The 12,931-nt window shown below is 41.5% G+C and overlaps 1 protein-coding gene across 1 annotated transcript in view; it reads right to left on the minus strand.

Annotated features, from left to right (window-relative positions):
- wscd2 (WSC domain containing 2) overlaps positions 1-12,556 on the minus strand; it is a 36,640-nt gene extending 24,084 nt beyond the window's left edge. Inside the window, exon 1 of the mRNA XM_044025711.1 lies at positions 12,059-12,556. The gene's annotated coding sequence lies outside the window, so the exon portion shown is untranslated. The remainder of the gene's footprint in view (positions 1-12,058) is intronic.
- Between the last annotated feature and the right edge of the window lie 375 nt (positions 12,557-12,931).

Here is a 12,931-nt window from a genome sequence, read left to right on the forward strand (position 1 = left end):
TTTTTTTTCTTTACTAAATTGACTAAAATACTTTAAATGTCACAGGGAAATTGATTATAATGCTTTATATGATGTAATAATATACTGTATATTGTAAACTGCTGTTGTTGTGTTGTTTACTCGCCGTCAGCTGATTGTTTTAATGAGTTAAATCTAAACCTGTCCAGTAACTGGTGATTACTTGTTGTCGATGGAAAGAACATTATTCCCCTCCGGAGAAGAGTCAGCTGCTGTTGAAGCATTTAAATAAGCGCTTGTTTTTGTGCTGCTGAACAAACAGAATCCATATGAGTAAAGGATATTGTTCTGCAGAAGTATAGTGATAATGAAGAGAATATATTTCAGCATCATATATCTATAAAGGATTTTCATATTTTATCTTATTTCATGTGGGCAGCCCATATAACATTATATCAGAGCCCGCGGGCCACATGCGACCCTCCAATCTATGCCATGAAGCCCACCACGTAATATCAATGTTTTTTTATTGTGAACTATACATTGTCTCATGTCAACGAAGACACTTTTATTGTGAAATTCTGTGAAATATTGTCACAAAATCTTTAAAGAATGTTGTGATGTTAACGGTTGCTTTTTCCCAAAAAGTTGAACTTGTTTTCACTTGACCGGCCCCCTATTGACCAGAGTAGATGCTCAGTGGCCCCTAGTTTTATTTGACTGCTCTAAATTGACCCCCAGCCACAGCTAGTGACCGCCTTCTGCTGGTCCCAAGTGAGGAAGGGCAAAACAATCTCTGCCAAATCAAATATGTGGAGAAGCCGAAATAAAATCTTATCTCATTTTAACTGTTGACAGTTATATGAAGAGAAATAAGAGCATCAAAATAACACACTGTCATAACATGTGCACTGAGTTCTTTTTCTGCACTTGAAAAAAACCCAACAGCAGTCTCCTGATATTAGTATGCAGTCGTCAGTTCGTTGCTGTCACCACCTACACATATAACCAATGTCGAGCACTGCAGCAACTCATTGGCTGCAATGGTTGTGGAGTTTTGTTTTGTTTTAAAGTACCTTAACATGATCTGACGTAAAGAAGGACGACACGTGCAACGACTTTTTCACAGGAGAACTTTCTGACTTTATCGACGACACACAGAAAACCACTTAGGTGTTTTTTTGATGAGCTGCTGAGTGTGCGCCGTCACGCAGGGCAGAGAGCACTTGGTGCACCGGTCTGCATGAGTTCATTTAAGGGCCATGACGTGTGTGTGTGTGTGTGTGTGTGTGTGTGTGTGTGTGTGTAGCAGGGCGCTCAGTTTGCATGTCTCACAAAATGTGCAGTGAACTGTGGGCAACATCAGCATCACACAAATTTGCCTGAAAAGGTGGAGCCACACCAGAAGCTCACCGTCAACACATCCTTTCAATTCAACCCTTAGAACACAGAGCATTTAGGCTGCTTTTTACTATGTGAATAGGCTCTTATATAACAGAGGCTATATATTAGTGTGCAAATAAAAAAAAACGGATTGAATTTGTGAAATTTGGAAATACGTCAAAGTTCACATGGCTCGTTTTTTTCTGAACTAGAGAAAAACGATCTATTTTGTGACGTCTGCACAATTATCGCTAGTCCCGTTTTTTGTTTTTAATATGCAATATAAAATGAATCATGACATAAGAAGATGAAAAAAATGCATTTTGTAAAGCTTGAAGTTGTGACCTATAAACAAACACACACCACCAGGATGTCCATATAAGGACTTTAGTAGGAGTGAAATGTTCTCGCAGCAATTATTCACACGTTGTTAATTAATATAATTAATATAATTTTCTCCTCACTCCATTCCCCATCTGTTCTCTTATGAACATTTTTTAACTGACAGGAAAATTAACATGTTTAAATTTAAACTGTTTCACACAAAAGTGTAGTGCCAACTTAAAATATGTCCAATTAATTGTCAAATGAGTTGTTTCTCATTATAGCAGTAGTTTCAATCATTTCCACGCTGCACACAGGAAGTGATTTATGTTATGTTATGTTATGACACACGGTGGCTGAAAATACAACGTAATGTGTTTGCTGTAACTGTGTTATTTTTTAACTGTGACCACAGTGTTAAAATAATTACCATCAGTTACTACATGAAGTTAAAATCCAAAGGAAATTGAGAAAGGGTCACTTCTGCAATAATGGAAAGGTTACATGCACATGTATATATACACAGGGGAGCAGTGCAATTTCACGTGGCTGCATGTGTGTGTGTGTGTGTGTGTGTTTGTGTGTGTGCAGAGGCAGAAATAGGCAAAGTATCAGGGGGACTGGGTCTTTCTGACAGCTGCCTGCTCCGGCCTCACACAGGACTGAGTGAGCCTCAGTGACGCGCAGCCTCTCTCTTAAGATGAATAAAATATTACCAGCACGTACAGAATGGTGGAGTTTCACTGTTGCTCTGATGCAACCGCAGAATAACATCTGTGAAGCGATGGAAGAAAAACCAAGGCTGTGCACATACTGTATGTGGGATACAGACAAAAATCTCTAAAATAACAGAACACGATGACAGTTATTTTCTTATCCCTAACAGAAGTGGTTGCATCAGTTTAAATGGTCAGTTCAGCCGATTCTCCAAACCATATTTTCTCACTTCCCTCTTGTGTCTTGTCATGCAGTTGGTTGTGATGTTATTTTCAGTTTCTGCCTCTGAAACCTTTAAGTTATGCCTTCAGTATAAAAAAGAATCTCTAAACAGTACTGCGCTCTCTTCCAGAGTAACTAGGCCAGTGTTTGCACAAAGGCACGCTGAATTTTTTAAATGTCATTTCTTTGAGCGGCGCTACCAACATTCCTACACCTCAGCTGTGTTGTGTGTGGAGGCAGACAAAACTGAAACTATCTGCAGTGATGGTGAGAGGAAAACACACTCCACACAGAGAGGACTCACAGAAGCAGAGCTTGTTATGTCGCCTCTCAGCACATAGTGATTCTGAACCATCATCAGTGCAATGCCTTCCAGTGGGTGTGAGTGAAACAAGTGAGAGAGTGTTATCTCACACATAAAAATGGTACATTACGTAAATACATATCCGTGCAATCACAAGGCTTGTGGACATGGTCAAGATGACCTGCTGAATTTCAAACATTCGAGCATTAGAATGACAGAGCAAGGGGGTTATAGTACGGAACATTTCTGCATTCAAGTATCTAAAACAGAGACTAATGTTACCCATTTTATTGAGTAGTGTAGTGACGTACTGTATATTAGCCAAAACATTTCCCACACGTCCATATTACTATTCCATATATATGTATGTTAAAAGTCTAATTCTAGTCAGACTAAGACAATAATCTGGCTTTCTTAATGTCATGTAAACAACTTAGTCCAACTAAAATCAAGCTAGTCTTAGTCGGACTAACATACCTGGATAATGCGATTCATAGTCCGATTACTCCTGCATGTATAAGCTCAGGACTTGGCATTCTGCACAGGCACCAAAATGTCCTCCACATCTTTGACACAGAAGTAGAATTAATTAGGATTAATTGTAGAGCAGGTGTGAAACATATAGAACCACAGCATCATCCATCTCACAGTTCACCGTTTGTTTTTCTGTGACGTACTAGCTTAGTCAGACGTACAAAGCTAATAAATAGATTTTCTCCGCATCTATATTTGGACCCGGCAAGTAATCGTAGTCGAGCTAAAGCCTTACTGTAATGCGATTGAGCACAAACTGTGCTGACTGTTGTAAGACACCGATGACTCTACGCTTCTTTCATCAAACGTTGTTATTCTTTTGATTGAGAGACCCCCTAGCAGCAGAAATTAAACAATATGCCTTTAAGTGACCATGGTTGTTGGTACCAGATGGGCTGGTTTGAGTATTTTAGAAACTGCTGATCTACTGAGATTTTCACACACAACCATCTCTCGGGTTTACAGTGAATTATCTGGAAAAGAGAGCATATCCAGTTAGCAGCGGTGAAAATGCCTTGTTGATCCCAGGGTTCAGAGGAGAATGGTCAACCAAGATATGCAGAAGATCGTCTCTGAATGCAGAACATGTCAAAGCCTGAAGCAGATGGGCGACAACCGCGCAAGACCACACCGTGTGCCGTTCTTGCCACTTAATCATGTGCTCTGTGTACCTAATAAAGTGGCCAGTGAGTGTAGGATTACAGATAGGATTATAAAGATCAGCACAATGCTAATCTCTATTTATGTATAGTCAAAATAAGCAGCAAACGTCCTGTTTCAAGAGTCAGACTACAGACCAGGATTCCCACCAACACCACAGTCAGTATAAAAAAAACGGCCAAAAACTATGGTCTGTGAACGGATTCTAAAACATATTTTACAGTATTTGTTGAAATCTTCACACCCTGAGGAAGGAATCTGCTGTCTTCAGCCCTCACATTACTGACAAAAAATGCTTATTTCTCAGGATTCCTTGTAAAAGAACATTACTAATTTTTGGGAATAATGTCAGTATGAACCAGTGGGAGCAACAGCAATTTGTGGTGAAATGTTATTGAACATTGAGCACGATGCCATCCTACAATCTACAGTAAGTGTGTGTGGGAAGTGATGCAGTGGTGTGAGGTTTTGGAACTGCGTCACTGCGTGTGTGTGTGTGTGTTAACCTGTGTTTTGGCCTGAGTCTAACTGTGCGACCAGACCGTGTTTAAGTTGCTGAGGTTGACTGAGGAGAGAGAGAGAGAGAGATGAGGCAGGAGTCAGTGGAGCGCTGAGAGGGAGCCTGAGCTGAGTCATCCTGTCCCTAAGCAACCTGGGAAAGACATCTGCGCAGTCACAGAGCAGGAGAGGGCGAGAGGAAGAGACGAGGTGATGAGGACTGACACAGTGTGGAGCCGGGCTCGTAGGTTGTCGAGGTGAGCGTCGTTTACTGTGTGTAACAGTTCCCGAACATCACAGCCAATCTGGACGGCTTCACTGACAGATGGAGGACATTAGCTCTGTGGAGAGGCTCATGCATGTGTTTTACACAGTGCCAGATTCAGAGTGGGTGATATTAGGACAGACTCAGGAAGGAAGTCCTGCTGTTTGCTGCTGAACAGAACAATTAAAGGTTGAGTGGAAAAATAATAAGCTCCTAATTGAGGTTAGTTCTAAGTGACCGTGCTGCTGCATGTCTTTGAGGTGAAATCCCAGTAGATGCAATTACTGGTCATAGAACTATCTGGAGAATATTCTACTATTTACCCATTAATGGCATATTTCTAGAGGGAAATGAGTAAAAGCTCAAGGATCAGGAGATTCTCTAAGGGTTTGGGAAAAAAACAGGGTGCATCCACACATCTTGATTTGACAGAGTAGTTAATTTCACAGAAACCTGACACATTTCTCTTGTAAGTGTGACATCCCAATTAGGGCCGAGCATGCCGACCAGAGATGTGAAGCCGCTCTGACAGCACCGGGTGATAGACCCAGACGGGACTCCACCCCTTCTGAGTCTTCACCACAGAGGCCTCCTGCTCCTGCTTCTCCTGCTGCTCATTACAGAATGCAGAACATATCAAATAGTTCTTGCATTCTCTTTTAACAAAGAGCCAGTTGAAGCCCAGGTCACACTTTTCTCATTCCGTGTCCTCAGAGAGCTTTTTCGCATTCCCGCATGGCCGCACATGTCTGTGATAATGTTCATACTTAAATGAGAAGGGCTTATGCCAACAAAAGTGTGTTTGCCCTCATTTGCATGTCATTTGCATGTATTCTTTGAGCAATGGGTTGTACATGTGTGTGTACCTCATAATCACCTCATTGTTGTCTCCACCAAAACAAGAGTGTGGCACCAACTGCACTGGAAGTCCATAGGGAGCATGTGAGGTTTAAGTGTGCAGTCCACACAAACTCAAACTGGAGGTGTGGTCACCAACGTCCCAGCGCAGAGATCGATGAATGACAAAACTTACTTTACACAGAACAGAGTCGGCTGATGTGGACAGGGAAAGTATGACCCAAAAAGCACCATGCATGGATGTGTTTTCACAGACTAACTCATACTCAGTACGTCGCCATGCGCAGTTAACACATCACATGTTTCCACCATGTGGAGCAGTTTGGTTTGGTATAGTACGGCAAATATTTTTTTGCATTTTCATTGGGAACAGTGCGGTAATAACTGGCCCCAACTGTTCCATAACTGGCCCCAACTGATTGGGCGACAGACAAAGTCACTCCCTTGCGACCGATGTTTCTTCAATTCCCGAAGTCTATTCTCATTCAAAGTCTATTCTCATTCAACGTCTATTCTCATTCAAAGTCTATTCTCATTCAACGTCTATTCTCATTCAACGTCTATTCTCATTCAAAGTCTATTCTCATTCAAAGCTTGACGTCTTGTTGAGACAAACAGCCACAAACTGAGCAGGGAAAATAGAGCTGCTGGATGTCCTCCATTGTTGTCGGTTGTGTCATGTTCGTTGTCATCGCACCGGTACACCTATGCTAGGCGGCCATGGGCACAGCCCTCCCCCCGCCTACCAAGTAAAGGTACTGTTCTCAGTCGAAACTCAAGCCTGAACCAGAATTTTACAATTCCATACCATATTGTACAGTGCCAAAATGAACCGTACCATGATGGTTCCCGTTTAGCATGCGGCTAGCTGTTCGCACGCCATTCTGCGTCTTTCTACCATACACGGACATGCATTTCTGTTTTGGTCAGACTAACAAATAGATTCATTTTTTTGTAAACATACTGGCTGCTTCTTGCTAATGTGCTTGTAAATAATAACTACGTTTTACTAGCCAACATCACAACAAATTACAATATGTTATATTTATTCTAACTTTATTCATTTTTCATAAATTTCATTTGGGTCTATTTGGGATTTATAAGAGTAAATTAAGCTTTAGTTTAAGGGATTCATATAAAAGCTTCTGAGACTAGTTTTTTTTCCATAGTTTTCCTGAAAGGTGGAGTTGGTAAACTGTGCTTCTGTGTTGAAAAGTGTGGCGGTTGCCAGGTTGGAGCTGTGCTGGTGCAACGCCAACAAAGGCACTTTTGTGAAGCAAAACCGAGCTACACAAAGGTCAAGGGGGGTCTGCAACTGTAGGTGAGTAATTACAGTGGTGATGTGGTAATCTTGAAGACTGGCACATTTCAAGGTCGGGTCATGAACCACAGAGAATGTGGCTTTTATATTGAGTGTTTTTTCCCCTCCTTATTTGCTGGTCCTCATTTCCTCAGTCACTCTAACACTTTTCCTTATTCTCACTGTCTCACACAAACATACATTGTTCAGACTCGCCCAAACAGATGGTGCTGATGTGACAATTGACAATCATGACAATAATTACTGATATTGTCCAGCCCTTCTCCATTGATAAAAACAATGAAATACTGTGTGTAGTTTCAGTAAAACACTCAGCAGGTGGTTGTGTGTCCATGTCTGAGAGAAAAGTCTGAACAGCAGGTCAGAGAATAAAAAAAAAACATGACTGGCTGTTTTCTTCTTTGGTCAGTAACGGCACGTATAATCAGTCTGAGCTCATGATACTAACAGAAGACCTACTTAATGTGCAGTTCCATTGCTATTATTACTTGCAGTATGATGATATGCTGTGTTGTGCCCACTTAAAATCGTGAGTGTGAGTCATCCCATGTTTTCACAATAGCCCTACTCGCTGAGATGTATCCCAGTTGTTGTTGAGTCTAGTTTAGGGTTTCACCTGCTTTGCCTGATATGTCTGCGTCCCTGTATTATCTCACCGCTAGTCCAGGAGGTGATTATCAGGAATGCGTCTTAAAGAAGAGGTCTGGTGTTGAGAGTAATCCTCCTGTAAGCTGAAAATCTGGCCGAGGCTGACCGACTCCTTGGATCTGTGTGACCCGTAACAGTTTTAAAGATGATTCTCTCTCTGAAAATCACATTTTCTTTGGAGAGAAGGTGAAATGAGTCACTGAAAAATGTGGGAATCCCTCTTTGTGTTTTTAAATGAACATGAATACAAGCAGAACTTGATGCCACTGCGTACGAAACGTCCTCTTTTGAACATCACACGCTATAAACAGCTCGCGTTGGCGACGATGGCAGAGCATTTAATGTCAAGCTATTTTTGTGAGCGCTGTAATAAGGAACTTGACATCCTTTATTGATGGTTAAATATCAAGAGCGCGAGCACCATCCAGCCGACACAGAACCAGCCACCACCACCACCACTGTTATTTCCCCTGCAATGGCGAGCACATGCATGGGAACTGTGAGTCCCGTCAGTTCCTCTAACGATCTTCAAAGCCCGCGGCCATTGGATATGATCCACAGCACGTCCCTGAGAGGTCGCCAAGAGGATAAGGAGATAAGCTCTGGTGGAATTCAAAGCCTTTTTCGCTCTTCTGCTGGCCACCCACCCCAACACGACACACAAAGAGCTTCATATCTCTGCTTCTTTCAAAGTTCCACTCTGCAAACTACTCTGAAATCCAACATTAAATTCACCAAAACAATCAATCTTTACGCAACAGTCATTGAGGCAGATGCTTCTCTTACGTAACAAGGGGAGGAGCAGCATCCTCTCATTCTCAAGTTTACAGATATGCATTTAATTTGTTGGCTTATTTCTCTGACATCTGGTCACTGCTCTCCCTGGGAGGAAACGAAACTCATGGGACGGTCACTGTTAGCTACTGTTACTAACAATAACAACATCTATGTTGTTTAATTCTTCCCTCCACCAAGGAAGTAACGTTTTCGACTGTGTCTGATCCATATAAATTTGCACATAGTCTTCTGCCGTTTTGGTTGATGAGAACCCAGAAGTGAGAATATAATGAATGTCCACCAGTGGGCAACAAAAATAAGTCTACTATCTTTATGCTCTGTATTTATACCATTACAAACATTTTCCCGAGGAGTTCATAGTAGGGCTTGAATTATAATCTTTGTGTTGTCTAATAATTGAAAAACACACTTGTTTCTTTTTTATGTAAATTATACTTGAACTGCATTGTTTGTGATTAAAATAATAATAATACTAGCTGTGTGCACGTCAAAGAGAAATAAAAAAATACTAGACCAATAGATTTTCCTGTGTGCTTTAGGTCTGGCCCCAAAATGTCACCTGTGTTGTCAGAACAGAACATCACCTGCGTCTTTTCTCTCTCTCTCTCTCTGTCTCTGTCTCTGTCTCTGTCTCTCTCTCTGTCTCTCTCTGTCTCTGTCTCTGTCTCTCTCTCTCTTGTCTCTGTGACTCACAGCGATATTTCTGCTTGGCTGTAATGCATTCATCGATGCTCGTAAAATCTGCACGCTCACAGAATTTTGCACACATGTACACATTGCCCTGTCCTTAATATTGATATTTTAACGACCCCCCACCCACCCACACACACACACACACAGTCATACAATTTGACTACCTTCATGGGAGCCCGACCCCTCTTTATGGGAGTTCAGCTCCCATTGGCTCCCACGTAATTTTACCCTGGTTTACGGTCTTACTCACAAGCTTTGGGGTCTTTTTCAATAGAACATGACGTCCATGTGGTAAATTATGTTCTCATTTAGAGAAAAGTAGACAGTAATGCATGACACGTACAGTATCGTGGACACCAGTGATCAGAGGAGCTATCTGAAAGGCAGAACCATTTTTTGATTGACAGCCTTGTAGAAATATAAACAACGCCGGAGCCTTTTCTCGTCAATGAGTTTGAACTGTTCCTTCCAAGTTTGAACAAATATCCAAATTTTGGGTAAAGAGTGACAACCCAACCCCCGAGCTGCAGAAATGACATAGTGTGTGTTTGAATTCCTCTGTAACAGGAGCTTCACACACGTGCGGGAAGACTGTTTGGACGCGGTATGTACTCGGCTGAGTCCCACATAGTTTAAGTGAGTGTCCACAGATTCACTATCATTCAATCAGGAGAGGTGTAAATAAGAACAGCTTTTATCTCAAACTGCCTGGTCCACACTCATGAGCTGATGGTCATGTTTCCACTGCTTATTTTCTGTCATAGCAAGTGCTGAAATTGCCGCATGAGTGATTACTTTCATTCATAAATTGATTTTTAACAGGACTGTGATCAATATTAACAACCATTGTCATCTTCTTCGACTCCAACACTCTCACACCAAACTGAGCTCAATGCAGTGACATACAGTACACTGAGGAAAAAAGGAAACATTCGATGGTATCTGTTAAATAAATCTGAATACATTTCTGAAATTTGAGAAAAAAGTGAAAAGAATTCTCTTTTTTTTTTAAATAAATAAAGCAACATTTTAACAGAGCAGGAAGCCACATTTCTGCTTATATTGGCTGAAATTATCAATCCGGCGCAAACATTCAGAAACACTGTTCTTCTCTCTGTTGCCTCCGAGGTCTGATTTACAGCCCGTGTTGACAATAAGCAGCAGGGCTCTAATGAAAGTGCAGTGACTTCACACTTTGGGAAAAATGGTGAGGGCGTTTGCTCTGTGGGACACTGACCACACACACCTGGCGACAGAGTTATGCATCTTTACTGCCCAATGAACGTGCACACAGCGTCATACACAAACACCACAGGTCAAAATAGATCAGTGAGAAAAGATTTTGATTCCTCTCATAATTGTGTCATGTACAGAAAATAATTTATAGCCCACTAAACCACTAAATAAAGACACCGTTATTCAGAAAATACTGAGCAGAAAGCATATATTACTTATAATACTACACAAATAAAAGCCACTTGACATTTATTGTCCAGGCCTCAAACACATGAGCAGCCAACTTAAACTAAAACAACCATTCCACTCTGTCATCCTCTGTGCATTTCTGGATTTTAAAGGCACATGTCTTTCAGTATAAATGTTCTTCATTCATCACAATAAGGACATTACAGATGGACGTCAATGATGTAGTTCTTCCTGAACATTTGTTAAATCTGGCAACTACAAGGACAAGTGGAAGGATTCCTTGTTCTTAGCTGTGCGACGAAAAACCTCTGACATCTGGATACGTTTGCTGTAACAGTAATTTTGAATATATCTGCATAAAATTTGGTTTTGACTAAAAGAATTAAATAGAAACAAATTTAAAAAGCCAATAAATTAAAAGTAAAAGCCATTTGATGGAATTAGACTCTGGAGATCTGATTTTGGGAGATTGTTGAGTTGATCTCTGATGATTAAGTTTGTATAAAGCAATTTAAAAAATACCTCTTGTGTCACTAACCACAGAACGAGTCGTCTTTCAACTTGAAGGTTGTGGGTTTGATTCCCAGCTCCGCTAAGCTACATGCCAACGTATCCTTGGGCAAGACACTTAAAACTACGTTGCTCCTGGCGGCTGTGCTGGCGGCATGTGAATGGGTATGAAAGACGAGTGAATGGGTGTGAATGAGTGAATGGCAAAACTGTAGTGTAGAGCAGCTTTGAGTGGTCATCAAGACTAGATAAGCGCCATATGAATACAAACCATTTTACCTTTGCCAAATTTGAGTGATTAAACAAAAACTGCTGTTTAAAAATCAGGTCATGTAAAATTCAGCAGCTTTCAGAACCTGCAGCAGGAGTCTGCTCTTTTCTCTGTTCTTCAGTTCCTCATCATTAGCCATTCAAATCAAATGGCAGTGCTTTTTTGTTTTGTTGAGAAACATTTTCCCGACAAAAACCTCTCAACCAGCTAACAAACAAAAGGCTGTAGGTGCAGTAATTCAGGCGTGAATGGGTAAATCGACAATAAATCACATAGTTTACTATAGCACTGGTGCGTCATGGAGCTAAATCCTAAACACAAGACTGGAGAGAAAGTCTTTATTCCAAAATTCTATACTACATGTATGTATATATACATATATATATATATATATATATATATATATATATATATATATATATACATATATAAATATACATATACATATATATGTACATATATATATACACATATACATATGTGTGTATATATGTATTGTATGAAGAGGAGAAACTGTGCGTTTGGTTCACATGCACTAAAAGTCTTCATGTAAATGCATCTAAATCAAAGAGTTTTGCAACAGAACAACATAAGCAACATGTAAACACTGAACAAGCTGCTGCAGTAAAGTCAGATGTTATTTTCAAAGATCTGAAGTGTGCTCCTCACCTCAAACACGAGCCAGGACGAGGCTGAGACATGAGCAGAGACAACTCTCAGCTGAGAATGGTCCTCTGTGCTGCTCAGGCTTCACGTTCCTTCACGTTCCTCATCTCCACCGTCGTTCAGACAAACGTGAAGAGCAGCGAGCTCCACACAAAAAAGAAGACGTTCACAGTCACAGTGCAGGCGACTGTGCCGCAGATGAACCTTCAACTCCAGCGTTAACGGTCGCAGAGGGAGGAGTAGGTGATGTTAGTGGCCCAGTGCGGTCTCACCACTTCACACCACACTGTCCACTCTTCGTCTCACTCGACCCAGTCTCTCGATCTGACTTGGGTCAGCGCGTGGATGTGACGCGGGCTGTGGAGCTCGACCAGTCTGTTCCCTCGACCGTCGGACGTTTGACGCTGCGGAGAAGCAGCGCCGCACTGTGCGCCCTGCGCTCCCACACTGGCCAACAGCACTGCCTGCTGTATTTAAAGAGACACAGCAGAGCAAACGCCGCCACTGTGGTGGTGAAGAAGAAGAAGAAGAAGAAGAAGCTGCTGCTGCTGCTGCTGCTGCTCTTCTGTGCGCCACACGGGAGAGCTTTGGCACGGTGACGCGCTCCCTGCGGACGCGGTGGGTGCGTGAGGGTTTCACTAGGACTGAGTGCACAATCTGATGCTGCGGGTGCGAGCACTAGTGTGCGTGTGTGTGTTGCTCGCTGTCTACAGTATCCGTTTGAACTGAAAATCACCAAATGTGAAAATGCACATATTGATTTAAAGCTGCAGTGCGTAACTTTTGGTTATTTTCTTTTTTATTATTTGAAAATGTTTTTTTTGTTGTATGGAGCAAAAAACCCCACAAATATTCACATTTAAGATGCTGAAAAAT

This window comes from Solea senegalensis, linkage group LG5, assembly GCF_019176455.1.
Source record: "Solea senegalensis isolate Sse05_10M linkage group LG5, IFAPA_SoseM_1, whole genome shotgun sequence".
Taxonomy (NCBI): domain Eukaryota; kingdom Metazoa; phylum Chordata; class Actinopteri; order Pleuronectiformes; family Soleidae; genus Solea; species Solea senegalensis.